General features: G+C 34.8%; 1 protein-coding gene across 1 annotated transcript in view; it reads right to left on the bottom strand.

Moving 5' to 3' along the window:
• LOC113228047 (regulating synaptic membrane exocytosis protein 1) overlaps positions 1 to 25,501 on the bottom strand; it is a 145,552-nt gene extending 120,051 nt beyond the window's left edge. Inside the window, exons 1-2 of the mRNA XM_026461186.1 lie at positions 25,431 to 25,501; positions 6,140 to 6,186 (exon numbers count right to left, since the gene is read on the bottom strand). The gene's annotated coding sequence lies outside the window, so the exon portion shown is untranslated. The remainder of the gene's footprint in view (positions 1 to 6,139; positions 6,187 to 25,430) is intronic.
• Positions 25,502 to 25,976: the final 475 nt, after the last annotated feature.

The following is a 25,976-nucleotide window of genomic DNA, read 5'->3' as shown; positions in this document are numbered from 1 at the left end:
TTCTTAACGAAATAACGTAAGCAGATTCACAAATGATCAAAGTGTAGAAGCGGTTATGTATCCAACGACACACACAAAATACCATAAAGGCTCACAGCATTCACTATGCACGGAAACGGCCAACACCCGGCGCACTAATGGAATTGAAATCGATTGCCGTATATGGAAATGTATAACTTTCGATAACGCAAACTGTGTTAATTAGAAACATATCATTTTGATAATAGCTATGTAAGGAAAATTAAGTTTTCTATACAAAACGAAGTGTAGTAACGTGGAGTACATGTGACACGAATTTTGTAGGACATTACATACCTTATTTACTTTACGAGTATTAGGACAACAGCTGCAATATCATAGATAATGCGGACGAAGACGACAAGACTCGCAGATAAACAACTAAAATAATTCACCGCTACTGCTCGGCTTCCCCTGTACTTGACTTCTATCTAAGTAATATACAAGTAAAACAATTTGTTTCTGTTCAAACAGTCGAGTCGAGAATTAATTTAATTTTATAGATTCCTTGTTCCTCACTATTCTACCGCAAATAGCTGAACCAGCAAGATGGCAAAAATATACGCACCTATACCTATCACACTTGGGCAGTGGCGCCGTCACTAGATTAGTTAGGGTAGTAACCCCGCGTGGTTCATGTAATTCTGGTATACTTAAGAGGTGCATTTATTATTATTGTAAACCGATCAATAAACGATCAATGTTAAAACTTGGTGTTGGTTTCCTTCGTTAGTTTTAGAACCTTAGTTAATTGCTGTAGGTAAATAATAGTGCCGCACCCCGGGAATATGCTGCATTACACGCTGAACACTCCATACAACGGTTGAAAGTTTTTGTGTACTACTACTACTACTATATACAGCAAGGTGATATCTGCACACGCGCAAATGTGTGCGCGAAGTGTCCGTGGTAAGAGCGGCAACATAGCGAAAATTCTAACGCGAATCTGTTATCTATAATTCTATTAATAGAATCGTAATAATAACACGTTAGGTATTTATATCAACATAATATTATATTTTTCATTAATTCACTAACTAGAATAATCCTGGAGGTTTATTTAAAATATATATAAAATAATAATTTAAAAGCACCTAAATTGTTATATTTTGGGCAGATACTTTTAAATAAGGTAACCAAGGTACTTGAAATTGCGTATGTAACTTTATCATTACTTAGTTAATAATTATATTCACTACATATTTATCTGTAATACAAATTGAAAATTGGAGAACCCTTGTCCACTATGTTACATCTCATTATATTATATAATTGATATTGATATAATAAATCTGTATTATACATTACTGTGCACTAAATAAATGAAGAAAATAACTAAATGAGACTCAAACATAAGATTTTTTAATTACGTCGTTTCATCTTTCAGAAAATTAAAGAAACTCCTCTTCGTTTAGATGATGATAAACAGCCGTATACAGCTCAACTCACGACCATTATAAATAGTACAATAATGTTATATATTAACGTACAAGTTTCGTAATGAATAAATGAAAACTATATTCAAATATCAAAACCATGTTAGCGCAAAAACGGCTCGCCGACAGCCTTGTCGTTCAGTCAATATGACCGTCAATGTGTGGAGTGTGGTGCGGTATCTAATGCTAGGGAGGGGCGGAGAGTGTCCATTCTCGTTACTTTTTTATTTTCTGGCCTTAGGACAAATCCGCCACTGCACTTGCCCAGCCGAAATTAAAGAGTGAAGGCTCAAGTGGCCAGGAACCAAGAAGAGGGTGATAAGAAGGTGGGATGACGATGAAGGATGTCGCATCGTCATTATATTGACTAAATAAATTTTACTTTTAACCGACTTCAAAAAACGAGGAGTTTCTCAATTCGACTTTACTTTTTATGTGTATTACGCAATTATTCCAACATTTGTGAATCTACATGAAACGACATGAAATTACATGTAATTTCACAAACTTTTGTAAAAAAAAAAGTATAATTATGTAAATCATTTTTTGTTCAATTTTTCGATATGGACAGACAATTTCATACCTTAATGCACTTTAAACGTTACGAGAAAAATGCATCGAAACTTTTCTGGGTAAGCAAATACGTATGAAAACCTCAAATATGAAAATGGTACCCATTTTATGCGATCGTTGCATAATGAGGGTTCTTAAAGTCGAGTACCGTGTTTAGGCCACGACAATTTACCGAGTGGCCTAAGTAATAGGTACGAGATTTTAAGACCTAATTAGGTAATGATTGAAAACAATACTTTTTCTGCGAGTAATTAAAATAATGAAACAGAACCAATATTTAATGTATATTTTGTTTAATTAAATTTTATGTCCTGATTGCACAATCTTTAGGCCAATTTAACTAATCGGGAGGCAGTAGAGCGTTTGAGTAGCGTCATATTGGATATTTTAATTAGCAAAAATAAAATGTTTTTTTTTTTAAAGTCATTATAGTTTTTTTTTTGTAACATCAAGAGACGGGTCGAACAAATCGTGCGCCTAATGATAAGCTACACACCTGTTCATAACATTTGCAGTGCTTTAAATCGAAAAGATCTAAGGAGCACTGCCACTGCGCCCGTCACACTGAGACATAAGTTGACAAGTACCTTGTGCCTATAATTTCACCAGCACCCTTACACTTCAAAACCGGAACACAGTAATGCTGACACTACTGCTTGGCGGCTAAAATAGGTAAGGTGGCTGCACTTCCCTGGACAAACTCTTTCACAAGGAGCTCTACTGCTACTAAGATAGTTCTGTGTACAGAACTATAATGCTCTTTATAGTACTGTGTAGAGAACTATATGACATTTTTCAGTTCGGTAGCAAGTACCATGGATAGACCACTAGAATTTTGATTCTGAACTAAAGCTTCTTTGTGATAACATGGTTTATGAAATTATAGTTGTTAGATTAAGGTAGAGGAGTAGAAAAAGTTCTTTACATTTAAGTAATGATATCATAACCAAAACGTTAAGTGGGAGATCGCATCACAGCACAAAAAAGCACCTTGTTTATTTTTTAAACGGCCAAACACACCTTTTTAAAATCAATTAAGGTACAAATGTATTTCAATTACACAATAGGTACTTGGGGGAAACGGAAAATTCATTTCGAACCTGTCAAACACATAACGACAGGCATACACATTTAGCAATTCCATGCTCCTTTCAAGTCTTAATCAAACAATGCCTATCCTAACAGTAATGTTTTGACCAACGAATATTGAAATCTTTACGTCTGTAAACTGCATGAAATTATCTATTCAACAGCAAGTTCCCTCTTAGAGTGGTTACACACGACGCCTTTTAGCAGCGATGCAAACGCGCGTTCGTGAAAGGCGCGATTGCATCGCTACACTTGTGATCGATGTAATCGCGTGTTTGTGTCGATGCATTCGCGCATTTGCATCGCTACTTAAAGTTGCGCGTGTGTAACCGCTCTTAAAAACATTTCGACACATCGGACTTTTGTGTAATAAGTCCTCATCTGCAGTCAGTGATGGTGTGGCAGCTAAGAGTGGAAAAAAAATACTTGTTCCCACCAGGGGAGACAGCTGGTAGGGACTAGTGGAATAGGCCCATATTACAACTTTTCAAGAGAGAGATTTAAAGATTCTTCGAACGAAAGTAGACCGTAACTTTTTTATGTTTCATAGGATATTAATTAGGTTCATGTAATTTGTATTATTTTAATGGTTTTCATGTAATAAAGCACTTTTGACGTATGATCACATGTGACTTTATAAATCTTATCTGTTTCAACAAACAAACGGTATTTATAAGATACATATTATTAAAAAAAATAGAATGTAGCTTGCAAATACAGAAATACAGAGTCGCCAGAGTAAACAACGGAGAAACAAATTAAGCGCGCTTAACTCCAAGTCAAACATTAAGGAAGCCGATTAGAAGGATCCAGATATTTCTCAATTAACTTGAAATCGTATACCATTATTAACTTTAATATTAGATGAAAGCATTTTTACTAAAGTAAGATGTTTAATGGGAAAAGTTTTAACGAGATTTGATGAACGAAACGCTTTTAATACAAATTTCTTAAAAGCAATTTTCTGTGTTACAGAACGCGTGTCGACGAATGTCTTTTTATTTCTTCTAAATGTCTGTGTGATTAAGGGCTACTATATCCATGACATGGACATTGAAATGTCAAGTTTCACATCTTTTGATCACTCAGAATCTTTTGATGCATATCAATTTAATTGTCGATTACGAATAAGTAGGTAAATTCTGTTTCACAGAATCTGCAATGATTTTCCCAACATACTGTAATGATTAAAAGTTTTTTCTGCGACTCCCAAAGCATGAAATAGTCTCTTCTTGACCTGTCGTGAAGGAGATTCAATTTAAGAGTAATGAAGTTATCTATCTATAAATAAATCAGGGACGTACGTGCGTAAACTAAACCTGCGCTTGCCCCGGGTACAGACCTCACATAAATTACCAAAGAATGGCCCAACTTGCGAATCTAATGGCAGATCGAGCAGATTAAACGTCGATGAGAGGAAAACTCCTCGATCGAACTCCGTGTATTCGACATTTTCTTTTCATTCCTGACTTTACACTTACGACTTCCGTCCTGTTCATTTTAAGCAAATCATTTTACATGAATAATATCTATGTTACCTACAAATTATAAATAAATTGTTTAGCCCAAGTTAAAATATTATAAATAAAACTTCTCTAAGTACTGTCACGAGCTTTATGATTTTCCAAAGGCAGATTACAAAATGTCCTTGTGAAATTTACATTTATATATTATTTTACGACTATCGTGGCCCAACGCTCTGCATTGTGCTTTAAATGAGGAGCTTCCGGGTTCAATCCCTGGTACGACCCATTTAGGAAATTAATTTCACTAAATTGGCTGTAGTCTGGGTGTTCTGGGTAGTGCTCCTGATTTCCTAGCTCTGGTGCTTATATTACAGGGCATTCCCTACATCCCTCCCTTACCTCCCTGCAGTTCTAAACACAGGTAATTGCATGTCTTCAATCATAATTTGGGATAAAAATTTGTATCCGCAATTTTTTTATATAGCCGTTCACGTTCATAGGCTGTTGAAAAAACTTGCTTTGCTCGGGCTGAAAATTGCAAAAGATTTTTAGGATTATCTGATAATCATTTGTGGTTAAAATATATTTTTGCAATTTTTATTATATAGCCGCCATTGAAAGAGCTATTTTTTTTTTTTTAATAAAATCGTAAGTGCTGAAGCCGGAGGCCGATGTCCGCGAAGGGCGAAGCCCGAAGCGCCCGCACATCACCGTACGTAGATAGTATACGGAGGCTCTATTACGAGTACAAGATCTCACAATTGTTAAAAATGTAAGGCATACTAGCCAATGTAGTGGAAATTAGATACATAAAGCGTTGTTGTATATCGACCGTATCTCTGTTAGATTCCTTTTTCTTGGAAGCTACGCCAAAGAGAAGTTTTAGGGAAAAAACGCCGACAATCGAAATGACAATCACACTAAGAGATGTCTCAAATTCGGGAATTTCCTGTACTATGAATACCAGAATAAGAATAACTGTGAGGGCAATGCCCAGACCAGAACCAACTTAGAAATATTCGTTTCCTAAATTGGAAATTTATTATATAATATTATTTATTGGAAAACGTGTGAAGTCCCGAACCCGCATTGCATCCTGAGCCCACGCCTGAGCGGAGACCCATGCCTATCAAAATGAAACTATTTATTGGCATTTAAATTGTTTCTTTCCCAGCAAACCAACGTTTCGAACCCTTTACAGGTTCCATGGTCACTGCAGACTGAGATGGAAAAGTAATCAACCAGTTTTATCTAATTTTAATACAAACCATCCACAGTGAAAAATAGGGCCCGAAATGTTGATTTGTTTGAAGAAACAAATATACGCGATTACGATTAGAAAAACGCAAAAGTATAAGTATCTAACACAATTTTTTGAGGTTATTCATGTACGTACTCGGTGACCCTAATATCCCTAAAATAAATCAAAATTTACAGAGTTTTGGTCGTTATTAATTAAACGATAAAGTCTCAAAGGTACGAAATAAGTAAGTTATTTTGGTGTCAAAAGGGTAATGTAACATAATATTATGCATATAATACCAAAATATAACTTACCCAAATACAGAGTTGGATCCCTGCTTAGTGAAAGTGAGTAGGTACACCTGAAAACAAATTACAACTTGTAATTTGGATAACATATGAGTAACGAAGTTAATGTTACCTTTTTCCTGGAGTTATCTCAATATATACTTATATTTAGCTAAAAAGAAAGATAATTTCTGCCACTCAGATCATTAAATTACCGAGATCTGACACTGCAACTGGGCCCGTCACCCTGAGACATAAGTAGACAAGTCCCATGTGCCTGTAAATTCACCGGCAACCTTGCCCTTCAGAACCGGAGCGCGGTGATGCTAACATTACTGTTTGGCGGCAGAAGTAAGCAAGGTGCCAGTACTTCCCAGGACGAACTCTTTCACAAGAAGCTCTGCTGCTACTTAAAACTAAGGAAAGACACCGTTTTCATGAACTAAGTATAAACTTAAAAGTTTAGTTTCAGTAAATATGAAAAGAACACATACCTATAGATTTAACCTCTACCTTTTTTATGTTTATTTTATGGTCTATTTCAGGCATTGCCGTCAAGAGTCATTAATTACTATTGATTGAACATTCAATTATTAGGCATTCAATTATTATTTCGGTTTTTGGGTCGAAATATATACCAAGGTTAGAGTGAACAAATGGCTTCTAAGCGAGCACGTGCAGTCCTCGTTCACATTTCATCAGGTGAGAATGTAGACCAACCAGTCACCAACATCACCAATTTATTACACGTCTCACTGTTGATTTTCTCTGACAATGAGGGCTTAGGACAGGCCGCCGCGCTAGTCTAATGCGTATTGGGAAATAAAAAGAAATAGAAACCACAAATAGAAATAGGAAATGAAACTATTTTGCCGGATTTAAATCGCGTAAGTATATTTATTTTTTCAAACAAACCAACGTTTCGGGCTCTTTACATGTCCCATGGTCACGGTTGTTAATATTGTATACGCGATTTAAATCCGGAAAAATAGTATCATTTCATTTCATAGAATATAAAGCTACAAGTTCTTACTCACTGATAGAAATAGAACGCATACTTCCCGATATGGTGTAAAAAAGATATTTAAACCGTTGTACGCGGATAGGTTCCAAAGCAAAGAATCAAATATAAGGAGACCTGAATGTGGAAAATATGAAAGAGTGATCAACGTCCTGCAAAAACTATAATACATGGAGGGAATATTTTTGCACTTTTAAGAGGTACACCCTGGTCAATATCCGCCGAACGTAAAAAATGTTCGAAATTCAAATAAACAAGATGGCCGTCATACGAATTTTGGAGCCTTCTGTCACGGAAACTATTAGAGATAGGCACGATGTGCTCGAAGGAATATCATAGAGGGTAAGAGTGGTCAACTGCCTGTGTGAAAATTAATTCAAGAAGCCATGGCCGAAGAAAAACTTGCTCCGATCCGGCTGAAAATTGACAAGCGGGGGGTCTTTAGGAGTCCTTAATTATATTTTTTTTTTTTTGGCTGCCATATAAGCGTTATTTTTGTTAAAAATAGCTGCTAGAAAAGACTTGATTTGTTTCGGCTGAAAATTGTCATTGCCTCTAGAAGTGCCGGATAATAATTTGTGCTCGAAATTGGTTTTCGCCATTTTCAAATATTGCCGCCATACAAGCGTTCGTTGGCGGTAGAAAAAAAATGCTCTGATCCTTTGAAAATCGGCATGTGGGTGTTTGATGATAATTTATGATCTAAACTTATTTTTCGCCATTTTTCAATATAATATGGCTGCCATACAAACTTTTTTGACGGCAGACATTGACTTACAAATAAATAGACGACGGGTCTAACACAAAAACCACGAAAAAAAATGTCCCAAGTCAACCTATTTAAACGTAGTAACATGTAAAGGAATATGAAAAAGCTAAAACGTTGAATTTAAATTGTAATGTCATCGCAGTACTGTCTAATTTTGCTTGCTTCGCTGTCAGTCGAACAAACGAAGACTAAAGCGTGAATGACGCTCTGTATACGATTTTAACGCCCTATAAGTTCGGACACTTTTTAGCGCGGACCCGACGTCCATATAATTGTAAGTCAATGGCGGCAGATAAAAATTTGTTCTAATTCGACTGAAAAATCGGCATGTCGGGGTCTCTATGGGTATTTAATAATGATTTACGGTCACAATTTACTTTTAGTCATTTTTCAATATGGCTACCATACAAACTTTTTTGGCGGTAGATAAAAATTTGCTCTAATTCCACTGAAAATCGGCATATGGTGTTCTCTATGGGTGTTTAATAATAATTTACAGTCAAAATTTACTTTTAGCCATAGTACAAGTGCCGAGGCCGTAGGCCGAGGTCTAGTGGAGGACGAAGCCCGAAGCGTCGGTACTAGTGTTGGGTTGGAACATAAAATTAAAATGAGTTTGAGGGAGTACATCGTTTGAAAAAATAAGGTGGTACAAAATAAAGGTGGTGTCCTACTTCAAATGAGGTGACTACGGCAACGATTCAACTGACATTAAGCACATTTTCATAATTTGATGGTATCAATCAATTGGATAACTTAAGTGTTATGATATAGTATAAATAAATGCTAATTTTATTTAGTACTATGGTAGTGTATGATCGTATGATGTATAATCAGCTAAAAAGCGCAGGACTAATTACTGTTTCAATACCGATACTATGTATTTTATACACAATTAATAAATTAATAGAAAATAAACTGATTCCAAATGTTTATAGCATTAAATAATAATTCTTCGGGTAAATAGATATCTAAGTAATGTTGGTATATTTAAATGTAATCAATACTTATCATTAAATAACACCTTTTCAAACTTTTTAAAGTAAGTAATCAAACCAAAGAGATTTTTAAAGCAATCGGTCCCAAAACATAATTTTCGAAATAACTAAACTATTGCCTGGACACTTAGGAGGATGGAAAAAAGTTTTCTTCTCTAAAATGTTATAGCTCCATCGATACCTTCGATGTTTCCGCCAATGTCAAGATAAAGGAACATACGCGTTTTTTACTCAAAATTTTACCGGCGAATTTCGATACAGTTCATGAACCCGGCATTAAGTCACGCCTGGACAGGACTGTGACATTGACACTTTGTACTTTGTGTTGTGGTACACTTCGTTTCGGGCTCGTGAGCTCGTGTGATCTCAAGTCACAGTGACGTGCTATGTCTTACTCACTCCCTCGAGTTCCTCGTTGTCATATACATCGCCTGAACACCTCAACGCTCGCGCTCTGTCATTCATTCGAATTCGAAACAGTGTGACATGAGACTATGACATGAGGTGAGATGTGAGGTGGGACATTTTTATGACATGAAGTGTAGTGACAAACTAACCAAGCTAGTGGTACAAAGAGTTACCTCGTGTATGAGTAACTCAACACTAGTCGGCACGCCACCGTCCTTAGGTAGTATACGGAGGCGCTATTATTATGTCACAATTGTTCAAAATGTAAGGCATACTTCCCGATGTGGTGGAAATGAGATACTTATAGCGTTGTTGTATCTCGACCGTCTCTCTGTTCGATTCTTTTTTTTTTGGAAGTTATGCCAAAGAGAAGTATTTAGAAAAAAAATGCCAGACGATTGTCTGTTTTTTTTAGTTTTACTCATGCATTCGGAATGAAACGTTTTCTCTAATTCTTTTGTTAACAGGGACATGTCCGATTTTAGGAGTAAAAAAATACTGTGCAACGTTTGAAAAGTCTGGAAATATTATTTAAAACCTCAAGACATACTGTAGTCGTCATTCGATAATTCTTTTTATTTTCCTTATTTTAATTATGGCCGCTGTAGACGACTTTTCAAAGTATGGTAATTTACTTATACATATGATAATTCAAAAAGAAAAATTTGTTTGAAAATTGTCATTTTTTATATACTCTAATATACTCGTACATGCATGTTATCAATACACTAGACCACCAAAAAATAGGATAGGTACTTTTGTGAACATTGTCCGATTTTTTTATCACAAACGCTTTATATTATTAAATCATATGCTAACTCCTACGTGATTTACGGTTGATCAATTTAAGCTCCAGTTGTTCACAAGGGTCCTTATCCAGGCGTAATCGAACAAACGAAAAAGGCACAGTGCATTCGTTACTGTATCTACTCCATACACTTCGTAAATATTTGTTTGTACTGCATTACGTATCTGTGTAAGCAAATACAATATTAGCCAAAACGAAAACGGATGAATAACCCTGAAAATGAAACCTTCAATTCAGGTTACTAAATTATAAAATTTAAAAGTTAATTTGAAAACAGTTTCTAATTTGAATTTTCACTGAAAAGACATTACTTCAATTTCATATTTTTAACCCCTAATATTTCCACGTAAAGTGTGTACAAGGGGCATATTTTACTTCTTGAAGCCTGCTAGAGCATGAAGAGGGGTATATTTTTAGATATTCTACGAAGCGAATTCGCATTTTCATTCCTATCTTGCCTTTGAATATGCGAGTAATCCTTATAGCGAGAAATTTTGAACAATATACAATGTTTCAATCCATCATCGTACTTAGGAGTCCCTAATCAGTTGTTTATTTATAATTCGATAAAATTTTGTATTAAAAGCAGTATTTGAAATTGTGAATAGAAAAAAAATCATCAATTGTTTTATTCCTTCGCCATGACCATCAGGTTACTAGGTATGTCTTCTGTTACAGAAATTCGCAATTAATAAATATGCTAATGAGAATTGTACTTAACTCGGCACAAAGAAAGAAAAAGGGCAGGAAATGAAATTTCATTTGCGCCCCAGCCTCCCGAGTGGAAAAATAAAAGTACTTACGGCACTTGAGCCACCACAGCTTTAATCTTACTTAGAAAAAAAATTCGTCGTCGGAACATAACAAGATGTTAACACAAGAAAGAAACTTGTTGTCTAATTGATTTTTCCCGAAATGAAGGCATTAATTTGGATTGTAAAATTAATATAAGTATTATACGAGTATAATTCTTAGAATTAAATGGATGATGTAGCTAGTTCATGAAATCGCGTTGAAATAACCAAAAATATCACAGTAAACAGGGATCTTCTATGAAAAGTTGTAAACATCCATTTCCATTTAATAAAATTGTGGACAAAAGCAAACCTATCTTATATAAGTAAAAATAAAATTGACTGTGTCTGGTGACTAAATATCTATAGCTTTCTAGAAAGTTGCTATCTCATAAGCATAATTCATAATTCACCAGGACGATATTTTAAATAACCTGAGACATGTCTACCGCGCAAAATTTACATATCAACAAATTAAATTTTTCCCAACACTGACCTAGACTTCACGCGTAAGTGTAGCTTCAGCTACACTTACGCCACTGGAATCTATCTAAAATTATTAACATAATCATATTGAAGAAAAACAGACCCGTATTTCCACTTCTATAGTTGCCAAGATACTCTGTTTGATAAATATATTAAGTTTTTACCATTTTATGCAGCTGTTACCACTCTGTTGGTCGGAAAAAGCAGTCGACTAATCAAACAAAGCGCCGGAGAATATTTGTTATCGGGTAAATAAGTGGTTAAAGCAATTAGTCAATAGCTGCAGTTTCTGAATCGACCTCTGTAACCAAGACCATTGATACTAAATAGATTGATGGAAAGGGGAGCTTACCCGTGACCTAAGCTCTTTCTTGATAATAGTGATGTTTACAAATATTGTCTGTTACAGTAAAAAAACAACATTTATTTGTTTTAGATCAAATTGTTGCGGGTTAGTACTATGAACTCAAACAACATCATATAGGTAGACATTTTTAGTTGGGCCATAGGGTTAAAAATAAAAAATAAAATTTGTAATATCAAAATTTTGACGTCTTGAAAAAGAATGGCAAAATCTTATAATAATCTCATCTATGTATATTATTGATTTATAAATTTGTATCACTGCTTTGTTCAACAGAGGATAAGACTTATTACATTTATTATGTTCATAGCAAAGAAAATATTACCTATTAAGTCACTATTACCTAAATATTATTAAGTAGACTTGTTAAGTTAGACTATGATGTAATAGTTGTACAAAAATTACTGCGATTTAAAATAAACTAAAATTTTTGTGGAGGTAGCTCGAAAAGTTTACGTTAATTGTTTTTGTTATTGTATAAAAATTATTAATCTGATTAAAACAAATTCCAGAGTCCACAAAAGTGTCCGTGATAGATAGTTATTAGGTAATACACGTAGAGGGTACCAAAAATTTGATCAAATAAAGATTACATTTAGTATTTACAAGTACTTATTACAGAATAAGATTATTATTCTATTCAATTCGGCAACAGTAAAGCTACTTGTGAAAGAGTTCGTCCAGGGAAGTACTTGCCACCTTACATATTTCTGCCGCCAAGCATTAATCTGAGCATTACTGCGTTTCAAATTTGAAGGGTGAAGGTGCTGGTGAAATTACAGGCATATCGGACTTGCCAACTTAGGTCTCATGGTGACGGGCGCAGTGCCAATGCCCTTCAGATTTTTCAAAGTCAAAGTCAAAGAATCATTATTCCATAGATAAAAAGAATTTGCACTTGAAAACGACATTTTTTAAAGTACTGATCTTTTTAAATAAACTTAAATGCGATGGAATAACACTTTGAATCAAATTTGTGTAGAATGTAGACCCATGTCGTCGTTCCATACATCTGTATCTAAAGCGTAGTCTTCAATTTTGTAATATGACTTTTCAATCAAAATACTTTTAATTAAGTTTCAAACTTAGGAAATAATAATTTGAATGTATGATTCGGAATCTTTTTGTAAAAACGTATAGTACCTCGCAAAAAAAACGTTTTTTTAGGTAATCGAAATCGCGGTGCCATGAGTGTAAGTATTTGTGCTTTACTGCATCCGTGGCCAAATAGTTACCATGCCGGACTGCCACGCAAACATCTCGGCTTCGATTCCCAGGCCGTGGTAAATATTTATATGGTCTACATTTATTTCTCTCGTGAGTTTGGGTGTAATTTGTAGGAGTCCATGTATGTGTCCATGGCACTCGTTATACAGGGTTTCCCTAGTGTGGGGCTATAATATGAGTGTGTGCGAGTTATTATTATTTAAGGCTTTGAGTAGCGCTTTCAAAACTGTTATGGACAGGCATATCGCTTACCATCAGCTGCATGACTTGTACATCCCGTCACTTGGTATCATAAAAATATATATATAAATTTGAAATTAAATTAGGTTATGCCCTGAACACGCTTTAACTCTTACCCCAATTTTCGACACGCCTCATTTAAGATCTTGTGCCGAAACTAATATATCAACTGCAGTGATTCGAACAAAACGATTAGTCCTTGTCAAATATGTTTCTTGAAGAAATTATATTATATAACTAAATACTTAGTTACAAAAGGTAACTAAATAAAAATATTTTAAGATGTTCATAGTTTTACGACTTTCTCGTTACAATGTAAACGTTTAAAAACATTTTATTGTTTTGTTCAAAGTAAGTTATTTTTGCTCAAACTTACGAGCAAAATTAGACAGAAGAGAAATTTCGATTTTGCTTCTAAATGACGGACGTTGTGGACACGTGGAACTAAGAGCGTAAGTATAAAATAAAGAAGGAAAATACGAGGTCGTTATTGCACTAACAATGTATAGACATTTCCACGGGCTGTACGCCTCAAGGCCTGAATGAACGTTATATTGAAACTACACAAAAGCATTGTATTTCTAAATAACAGCTTCAACCAACTCCGAATTACTATTACTACTCCGAATTACTGTATTCTAATTATTATAATTTCAAATAACATAAAACAATTACTTTTTGACAGTACGAACAAGTCGTGCGCCCGATGGTAAGCCTGACCTGTCTGAGACCTGTCCATAACAATTGCAGTGCCACTCAGAGCTTTAAATCGCAAAGATCTGAGGGGCACTGCCATTGCGTCCGTCACCCTGAGACATAAGTTGATAAGTCCTATATGCCTGTAATTTCACCAGCACCCTTTACCCTTCAAAACCGGAACAGAGTAATGCTGACATTACTGCTTGTCGGTAGAAATATATAAGGTGGCAGTACTACCCCGGACGAACTCTTTCACAAATTGTTTTTATGTAATGTGTGTATGCTCTAAGAAACTGAGGGCCTGGTGAGCTGTAAAACAGGTTTAATTGCCTAGTACGGTCGCCAGTCTAACACAAGGGCTACACTATTTAATAATCCTTAATGTAAGATCTGTCCCTTGTATTAAGATAATTGATTACCACTATTTTATTTATTATTTATTTAAGGACCATGTCAAATTAACCCGAAATACTGTTTAACCACAATAGAAATCACCCACAACTTGATTACTTTTTATCAGTATTCAAGAAAACTGCTTTGAAACAACCCCTTTCAAAGAAAATTGCTTATTTAGCAAGCTGTTTTAGAATTCAACTTTCCCATTTTAAACTTTTCAAGCAAATAACTACTATCAACATAATTATAGAAATGCAGAAAATAACTCTTATACATATATGTACATGATGTATAGTCTATGTGTAGATACCCAATTCGTATTACTTAAATGTAAATGACGTATGTATTGGAGTAACCCGGCACAGGCATGAGTAAATTAAATAGCACTTGAATTAACAAAGAATGGCGTACGGAGATATTGCACTAATAAAATGATCTGACAATAACGGTTCAAATAGCTCTGATAACTAACAAAATTAATTGGAGTGTTATTTGTGTGCGATTTGACCGAGACGCCCCGTTAGCGAATGATTAAAACATCTCTAACCTTTGAGATAGTTTAGATCCTGGATGACCTCTAAAAGATATGCGGTATTGAGATACCTAATTCTGCGTGATCTAAAATAGGATTCGAAGAAATTAACCTAAAATTTTCAACGGTAATATCAAAAGAACAAATGAAAGCTTCTTTTAGATAATATAGAAAAAATGTAGTACTCACCGAATTACTTATCTAGGATTTTTTTTATAATATCAAGTGACGGACCTGGTGCTAAACTACACGCTTGTCCATAATTGTTTGCACTGCCACTCAGAGCTTTAAACGCAAAGATCTGAAGGGCACTGTCACTGCGCCTGTCACCCTGAGAAAAGTTCTATGTGCCTGCAACTTCACCAGCACCCTTACCAGTCGAAACGGGAACGCATTAATGCTCACATTCCTGTTTGGCGGTAGAAATAGTAAGGTACTTACCTGGACGAACTCTTTCACAAGGAACTCTACTGCTATTAGAATTATACCAGGATATCCCTTACAATGGCTTTTACTGTTCTCTCTTTCGCACTCCAATTAAATCACTCCTTAAAAACTTAATTTAGTAGAAGATAAGCAGACAAGGAGCTCATCGACAGCATATTTGTAGATTATTATGTAATGTCAATATGTGCCGACGACCGATTACGAGCAGCTGCCGATATTGCTCCGAGGCTGTACATCCTATGCTTACAAATGCAACATATTTCGTACCAAATCGATAGTTGTTATACTTCCAATCTCGTAGATAGGGTTATTCCAGTATTTCGTATGAATGCAGACTTTATGTCGGATGCGAGGTTTGTAATTTGCTAAGTCTATAGATACGTACGATTCGAATATATCATTCAGATTTTTATGAAAAATAGTGCTAATGCACGATACGAGAAATAAAAATATACTAGTTGTTCTTGACAGACGTGTTCACAACGTCTCAAATTCATTTAAGGGGCAACGTATACACTTCTATAATGAGATTCCTGATGATATACAAAATTTGCCATTTACGAGGTTTAATACTATAATGAAACAAAAACTTTACGCTAAAGGTTATTTATACAGCTTCTGCGTACGTGGGTGACAAAAATCATGGTAGTGACCCGTCACCACGATTTTTTGTTCAGCTCTTGCAGGTATTTACCATGTATAAGATGTGTGAAATAAATATTGTAAATGCATTTAAATGTATATTTCAAAAAGAGCAACCCATAGAGTTTATTGTTCATTCTTCTGAGGGAAATCTGTCTTATGAATGAGCAGTGGAGTTTAATCAATACGACGATTTCAAGTGTAATTTGCTTAGGTACCTTTGAAATAAAGATGATTTGATTTTAATTTTGACTTAGATTTTTACATATATTCAAATGTACTTTCAGGAATTGTAATTTACTTACTGATTGACAATATAATACAAAATCGCTCCACAAAGATAATTGAAAAAATGTAATTAAACCGAATAAAATATAAAAAAACACTCTCATCGAAAGAGAATATTAATTACAACCTACGACACTTAACATGAAATAACTCAATATATTTCATCTGACCCGTGTTTGAACTTTACAATCCGACTACAGTTTCTTCGAAGAAAATTTTAATATTTTTTACTTAAAATTGCTTATAAAGAACAAAGGATCGATTTAAGTCTTAAAGAAGCAATAATATCGCTTACAATCTGAACTGGTAACTGTCTGACTGTTAGGTATTTTCTATCCATACGGAATTTATTCTTGAAAACCTCTTCTCATACCCTTAAACTCTTAATTATTCCGAAAATATGGTTGGGAAAATTTGCCCGCCTCTTATACTGCTTGAAGTATTTATGAGACTAAAATTTAGATGTAAATACTTCAATAGCCCAATATTTACAATAAATTATCAAACATATTAAAGATACACCTTACAAATTTAGGTATAATTACGCGGTAAACATTACACATGTAATGTATATTGCTATGAATAAATTATCAGAAAATCAACATTATACGCGTCATGCGATTAAATCCTACTTTGTCATTTCCGCTGTAACGTTATGACATGGCCTGGCCGTGGCCTAGCTTAAAGTGGCTACAGTTGTACATGTCTCGATGAAAGAACCAATACACTACACTAGATACATAATAATTAGTGGGGAGAAGTAAGTAGCTATGGTATGGTATACAACCAGCATAAATCTCGTGGGTTATGCTACCCAAGACCCCAATTTTCCTATATATCTATCGCTAAAGTTTATATATCCGGCGCGCTCTCATTTACATACACTTTGCTGACCCAACACCGATAAAACCCTTTTTATCGCAGTAAAAAGGGATTTCTGAGGATCAACAAAGAATTTTCCACCATCTTATTTAATAAAACTATATATGGCTTTCGATCCTTCAAGAGTCAGAAGCAAATTGTAGTCTTGATTATTTACAATTGAAAATTACGAGTGTCTCAGGAGCGTCGAGTCAAATAGACTGACTCTTTGATAATAATCTTATTACGTGCCTGGTTATTCCCTCTGGCCGGCGACACTTCCACTGCGTGTTTTACGAATACTGGTAAAATTTTCAAAAAAGCGTTACTTATTTAATGCTTTCAGAGAATATATAACTATTATAATGTCCTTTCGTCGTACACATAGGCAAAAAAAACAAAAGGTATGCCGGGAGTATTTCAGGTCAAAGAAAACTCTTTCTGTAATTCTCTTCACCGTATTTTTAATAAACATAAAGAAATTCTTAGTCCCTTTTTTGTTGAAAAACTTTGCGCATAACACCAAAGAAATGCAAAGTTACCAAAATAGGTAGCTTGGTAAGAGTTTGAAACATATTTGCATGCTAAACATGCCAATGTGAAATGAAACTGGAATCCGCAAGTAACTTTAGACAAACGCGCCGCGGTCGGGCGTTTTCTGAAATTATTTTAAACTTTAAGTAATTTTTGGGAAACCTTCCTCAAAAGTCTAAGTAAGTTAGGCGGAAAATATTGTAGACTGTAATGCTATGCAATATAAGCGCCGACTACAAGGACCGACTTTTCACTGACGTGACCATTAATGCATTCATTCTCAAATTCTCAATCTCCTTATGTAGCTATTTTTGTTTAGTCGACTTGCACGAATGAACTATAACTTATTATTGATTTGTCATTCTATTTACGTGTGAAAAATAAGTTGCCTGTTTCCCATAGATTTACTATAAAAGATAAAGCATGTTGCGTCTTCCTTCCCTTTACTTTCGAAATTTACTATCTTAAATGATCTCATCACAGCAAACAATGAGTTTGCTGGAACAAAGGTTCGAGACAGCTCTCTAACGCAATGAGATCATTAAGCAGGTCGTACCCTAAAAACATGAGAAAATAGCACTATTTCTGAATAAATACCATCAATGTATAAATGTATACGTACACCTTGACCACATCACTTTTGATACCAGATGACATCTTGCTTGATAACGATAAAAATCCGTCTCTAGGGACCATAAAAGAGTATGAAAGTGCCAACCAAATGAATCGTTAAAATCTCATTCCCTACTCCCAAACATCATTTTCTGGGAGTCCCCTGAAATGAAGGGACATTAAAGTTACGACTATATGGACAGGAAGGGGCAACTCATTTTGACCGATAAAATTGATAAACATTGCCGCGTACTCGAGTAAATTTTATTGACTCATTTCGCAGGCACAGATCATCAGTCTCTACTACCACTTTGGTCGCCCTCTAAAGTAAAGATATTTACATCATTATGCCATTACATTGATTCGAACAAGGAGTAAAAATTGACCCTTTCGATAGACATCATAAAAATACACCCAACGTAGAAGTTGCTCTTTAGAAATCTTTGACTGCAGTATTACTTAATTTAAAAAATAAAATAATGTCTCTATGAATCAAAGTATCCTATCTATAATATTTAAAGTACTTTCCCTCCATATGTATAAAATTATACACCTATATCAATAAAATTTACCGCTTACTACAACCAACTAACTAAATGTTAGAAGCTATGTACTATGCAGAGGTTTTGAGTTGTGTGGGTCTTTGCGTTCCCTATAGGTAAATGGAGCCGCAGCCTTAGTTGTTGGTGATTCCTTGCGGGAGAACCAACCTTTTAAACAATGCACACTGACACAAGTTATGAATTTGATGATGTTCTGAGTTTAAATGTTCTCTGTGTGAGTTCAATAAAATAGCTTTATTTGTAATGTGTTATGACTTATGAAGTATAATAATAGTTTGTAAAGTAATATGGTATAATATAATATCTTTAACAATATTCAACAGGTGATAATTTCAGCTACATTATTGCGTTAGGTTAGTCCTGTAATGATAGTTGCTAGCTTGTGTAAGATATATATTTAAAAAAATTAATGAAAATAATCTTTCTATTAATTATAATGTCAATAATGACACAGCCATAGATAATGTGAGCAACTATTTAATAGTTAGGCACGTGGAAGTTCTACTAAAAGTTATTTGATATCCAACGTACTTTAGAATAAGTGCACCAAGGCGGGGTGTCTGCGGGGCGGCTGTGATTTTTTTTTTATACCTATACATGCCATGGAGTATTTGTGTAGTGGTCATATTAAGAGACTGATGGCAAAGGAATGAGAAATTTTTCCAATGAATCAGATTTACGTGCACTTTATTAATTTTGATAGACAAAGCTTTTTTAGACTATAAATTTAATAATACAATTACCGAATCGATGAACTCGGCTACAATACTGGATATCGAGATAGACACTAACATGGATTGGAGGCCACACATACAAAAACTTGCTAGTAAAATGTCTACATTTACCCTTACAATAATAACGCATAGAAACCTAGCCCGCACACGCTAAGTGAGGCAAATTGTAGGACGCCCTAAGGGCTTACACGAGCGAGCGGGCTGTCAGTGCTCAAGGTCAAGTTGCACCGCGAGCAGCTCAAAAATTTTTGCTAAAAATGACGAAATGTGCGGTAATTGGGTTTAAAAATAGATCAGACAAATATAAAATAGACACTAACATCACATTCCACAAGGAAGTAACGCGTTTCAACTTGTATTTTTATGTAAATATTCACTAAAACAGAAAATTAATTTCGTTGCAACAAGATACGAAAATGTTGCAAAGTAACGGGTTTTTTCTCCCCATTTTGCTATTCTGTTTCAAAATAATTATATTACGTATTTTTTTGAGAATAGGCAATATCGCGACTGTTGCAAAATTTCTACAAATGTACACCGCCGCAACAACATTGTAGGGAATTTACGTTAGCTATTTTTAAGAAATATATTTAGTATTTGCCTTCATTAGTTTCATGTGAAAAATCATTATTCTTGTTCATCATACACTCATTTAAAAAATTGTCTTGCCCAGACTCAACAGTTCTTAACTAAAATTATTTCAGGAAACTAACACTGACTAAAAAGTCATCGTCAGTTCACCAAAATCGTGTATAAATAACTTTCAGGTTCAGGTTCTTAATCGTTATCGTGTACTTTTCATGTAAACATGGCCCACAGATAATATCAGGCTATTTATATATTCAAATTCGATAGTCGCACTTAAACTCGCTTGTAGGTTTTTGTTCATATATGAGTTAAATAAGAATTGGGTAGTATTTAATAAGGTGCCTACAGATTTGCTCGACATTGTCGGTCGACAGTAACGATTGAGAATTATAGACGTTTTCGAGGAGTTTTAGAGTGCTTATTACGAATGTAGCATTAATTTCTAAATCCAAGATGGTTGACAACAATTTTCAAAAATGTATTTTTGGTAAACCATAAGGAAATGGCATGTATATCTGAATGCAAGATGGAGGACAAGACTTCTAATTCTTCTTCTTCTAATTCTTTGCTATCTTGGATTTAGAAATATGTGCTATATTCGGAATGAGCAGCCCCTAATACCTTGAAAACGACACCCAACTTGCCATTATTCGAAAAATCGTGCCGGCCACCTTGGATTTAGAAATTAGTGCCATGTTCTTAATGAGCACCCCCAAATACCTCGAAAACGACACCCAACTTGCTATTATTTGAAAAGTCATGTCCGCCATCTTGGATTTAGAAATAAGTGCTATATTCCTAATGAGCACCCCCAAATACCTCGAAAACGATCCCCAACTTGCCATTATATGAAAAATCGTGCCCGCCATCTTGGATTTAGAAATGAGTGCCATATTCGTAATGAGCACCCCCAAATACCTCGAAAATGTTACCCATATTGCATTTATTTCAAAAGTCGTGTCCGCCATCTTGGATTTAGAAATAAATGCCATATTCGTGATGAGCACCTCGAATACCTCGAAAACGATTCCCATATTGCATTAATTCGAAAAGACGTGTCCGCCATCTTGGATTTAGAAATGAGAAAAGTCGTGTCCGCCTTCGTGTATTCAGATATAAATGCCATTTCCATAAGGATTACCAAAAATAAATTTTTGAAAATTCCTGTCACTTGACGTTGTCGATCAACAGTAACGATCGACAAAATCGAGCAAATCTGTAGGCACCTCTAACTTAACGATGAGTTAAGCAAGATACAATTTCCCCACTTTTGAGGGAAATGTGGCATCATTATTTGTATATTTGTGTGCGTGCCGACGAGCGTAAATAGAAGTTGCTTACGCCTACATGAATTTGATTTTTGCCTCACTTGTGACAGTTCGTTTTTTATGAAACCATCATTCTATGCGTTATTATTCTAAGCATTTACCTATGCCTTGTTCCATTTGAAGAAAACAACAGATTTTATAATCTCAGTACAGAGTACTAAAAAACCGACCTCAAAAGTACGTGGAATTACGGCTATTTGCTAAGTTTTATTGAAATATCCCCTAGTTCGCCACTATACAGGACTTGACACTGGAGATAATAAAAATAGGTTCTCACTACGACACTACTCAAAGTATATCGAGGGACAAAAGCCTTGAATTGGAGAAATAGCAAAATCAACTAAATAATTGTCAAAAGTAATTGCTCCTAAATGAAAGTTAGGCGCTATTTATAAAAATAAATCTTCATGCGTGAACAGCCACCCTTAGAGGTGGACGATTTCCTTCAAAATGAAATGAGACCACTATGGAAGTACCCCCTTTCCAAAAAAAAAGAATCATGAAAATCGGTTCACAAATACCGGAGTTATCACGTAACATACATACAATAAAAAAAGAACATACAGTAGAATTAAGAACCTCCTCCTTTTTTGAAGTCGGTTAAAAAAAAGAAAAAAAAGAACATACAGTCGAATTGAGAACCTCCTCCTTTTTGAAGTCGGTTAAAAATAAAGATTTATGTCAATTCCCTAAAATGTATTCAATACAGGGTGTTTACGAAGTTAATCAGGACGTAAAAAGTGACAACTAAAAATTTAATTAGTCTTTTATTTTTTTTATCTTCTAAATCCCGGATAATATGAAATATGCTGAAAAAATGCTAAGCAAAAACTTACAATGAGTTTTTAGTTTCAATTGAGCTCGCCTTGTATAATCTTTGAACTCTTTCTGAGACTGAATAGAGTTATAATTACGTCTTTAAAGTTCTATTTAATTACACGTAAATATTTAATTTGTAAATAAATTGAAGTAGTAACATACACACACAGAACTTCACACACACAAACACTGCGTGTGTAAACAGAAGTAAACAGAAAAAAACTAACTTTACTAACACTTAATTTTGACACTTTCCTTTTTTCTTTAAAATTAATTAAACTTTATTAATTGTTTATCTCACTGTTATCGCATTGGAGAGTTCTTGTAATTTAACTAATATATTGGAAACGTTATCACCAAGGGGTGGAAAACTGGTGTCCTGAAATACAGGCCTTGAGCCTAATTTATCAGTCTCCTATAGAATAGTTCACATAGCACTTTTATTTTATTGCGTGTTGTTGTTGTATTGTAGTGAAGAATAAATAAATTTATTATTAATTATTTTTTATCCTTTTAATTTGTGGATATTCTTTCATTATATGCTTTGTTATGATAAACTAATAGATTATAGTTACAAGAAAGAATTAGTTTTAATAATATAAAGTAAAATTATTTTTGTACATGGAAAAAATAAGGAATTTTCAAAAGCTAAGGCTCAGAAGTTGTTCGAGAAGTACAGATGCTTTATGTTTTGGCGCCGACTGTGTAGATACCCCGTTTACAAAGACAATGGGTTCAACTTTCACACGTCTTTGAAGAATTGTTAATGAAGTAAATTATCTCAAATTTAGAAGAGACCTTTGTCTAAAAGTAGAACGTGAATGGGCTATAATTAATATTTAATCCATATTTAGATATCAATACCACGTAGCACAAGGCATCAATTGCTGCAAACAAATCTTTTTAGAAAAAGGCGACAGTAAATAGTTGGACTTTGATGATAATTCCGCGTTACAGTTACTAAATATTAACGGTATCGGTGTAAACACGAGAATCCGCATAACGACGAAATATGTATGAACAAAGAGCACCAGCTAAGCCATCGATTTGTGAAAAAAAGAAGTACAGTAACAAATAAATTAATAGTTTCTCGCTTACCTTCAAAGAGTGAAAGAACCGCCTGGGGGTAGATATCAAATTAATATTGAGATGATCCGAGTCGTTGTAGCGATAAGCTGATTTTATTTGCGCCATCGTTGTCGCTAGCCGACTCTCTTTTATCTTTTATCGTCCAACTGACTCTTACAATACGCTAACCCAGTTCTAGCTTAACCCCGGAATCCTTAACCTTTGTTACCAGAACCTAATCACGACTAAGTCATTAGATGTTGTCAGCCACACTTGTTCTTGTAAAATGTAAGTACTTACATGTGTCTAGTATTCGTTGGTATTTGAGAACAAAAAAATTTCATAACTACAAACTTATTGTGAACTATCAAAGCTAATTACCGCTCATAATCATTAAGATGTGTGAGTGTGGGTGTAATTTGTGGTTGTCTATGTGTGTGTCCATGGCACCCGCAACACAGGGTTTCCCTAGTGCATGCGTGCGTGGGTGCATGGGTGTGTGTGTGCGTGTGTGTGTGTGTGCGCGCGTGTGTGCGAGTGTGTGTGCATATTAATGCACACATATTCACACATATTCATTAGAATAAATTTGAAAAGACAGAAATAATTAATTACCAGTTACGAACTTAAATTCGATAAATGAAACGTTTCTCATAATTCTAAAATGCTGAAGATATTTTAGAAAACACGCAACTGGTGACGAAGCCCAGGTTTGAATGAAAAACTTTATGAAAACACTTCAACTTTGTACAAAATTATGAATTTAAATATTGGAAAAGCACATACTGCTCCGCGCAACGGTTTTAACTCCAAAACGTAGGAAATTTGTTTAAATTTTACATGTGCGGTTAAGTTTCAACAGAGCTCACTTTAAGAAAATTAAAAACACTGTGCTTTGTTTCACATATTAATTCTAAGTTATTCATTAAATAATAAAACGATATACATGTAATGCCCATGAAATATACTTTACGTCATTAATTAGTATTATTAGGTTGTATATAACCAACACTAGACATTATACACAGTATATTGTCGAAACGTACAATTTGTAACTTTTGGATTGAGGGTACGGTATATTTTATTAATTTTGTATAAAATAATAGTTTTATAGCGATAATATTTTAATTGTTTATTCTGTAAAGACACTTTAGACACTTCATCAATTTGTTGTTTTAAATAATTATAAGCAACTATTTATTATACACAATGAAACATGTAAAAACCACATAAATGTAATTAAAACTATAGTCAAATATTATTTATTCATTAAAAGAACGCATAATTAGATATAATTCTAAATAATTAATTCCCGGTACGACGAACTTAAACGAACTTTTATAAATTGGTTCTGGGTGTTTTGTGTAGTAGACTTGAAGTCAATTACCTTACTTTACAATTCCTAGTTTATGATCTGATAATTGTTTGCCTGGTATATTATTATTATTATGTACATTATGCATCACTTAGGATATTATTATTTATTATTAACATTGAATTCTGAACTAGTAAATGTATTTAATAAAAAATACATTAATAATTCATATATTGCCTTCTAATAAACTTGTGTAAAATCAGTGTTATTTTGGTACTCGGCACGAAGCACCAATAATTATTTACAATAAAAATAGGTGTAATCCTTAGGTGCTCAAATGGTACAATTTACATGATTATTGAATGACATACCGACCGATCGGTTTAAAACAATAATAAAAAACGAATTAAATAATTTAGATACTACAAAGATTGCAGTTAAATAACAAGAGCTGCACGGGAGCGATGGTAATAGCGGTCGCGCGGCACCTTAGCAGCGCCATTACGCTATGTTGAGCTCGATGAAACATGGCTCCGATGTGACTGACTGGAGAATAAAATGACAGTCATAGCTCTTCGTCTCATCAAGCATTCAACAGGTTTACCATTATATTGATGGAAAGCTTCCATGAAAGAGCCGCGAGTTACGACGCCTGCCACGGCACATGGCGGTTGCGGCCACCTCGGAGGGGGAGACGACGCTTTCGCACGGTGCAGCCGTGCAGGACGCTCCAAGCGAAGTACAAATAAGCAATTAAACCATTAAGATGCTACTTACGCGAGTGAAACGCGGTGAGTATGTTGGCGCGACACTTGTTGTTGTGTGTGTGAGGCCGCGTGGCCGGGCTGCGGCAGACTGTTGCTCCCCGGGCCGCTTCACTTGTTACGTGCCGCCCGCCCGCCCTGCGCGCCCCCCGCCCGCCGCGCGCGTCGCGCCCCCGAAACCTTCGACAACCCCGCCCCGCATCCGCTCACCAATATCACGGGTCCTTCACTTGGCAGCATCCGTCTTACTCACCTAGCTACAGGCAAACGTCAACCTAAAAATTCGGAATCTATCCTTCATTCAGGTATTGCCAACGGGCAATAATGAGGAACGCCTCACAAAGAAATATTTTGAGTCGGCGCTATTATATAACAATGTAACAAACAAAATATTAAACAGATTTAGTAAAATTCATCGTTCACAAATTTTCAATTAACGTAACTAAATTTTGTGTATCACATTTGCTCAGAGTATAATAGTCTATTAAAATGTAAATTTCACTTGATACCCAAACGGTATGGTTCCATTACACTTTAGGAGTTTTCTCTACAACTTAAT

The sequence above is a fragment of the Hyposmocoma kahamanoa genome, unplaced genomic scaffold (genome assembly GCF_003589595.1).
Source record: "Hyposmocoma kahamanoa isolate Upper Pololo Valley unplaced genomic scaffold, ASM358959v1 220, whole genome shotgun sequence".
NCBI lineage: Eukaryota > Metazoa > Arthropoda > Insecta > Lepidoptera > Cosmopterigidae > Hyposmocoma > Hyposmocoma kahamanoa.
Note: the sequence above shows the minus strand (reverse complement) of the source record. Positions and strands in the feature narration are given on the sequence as shown.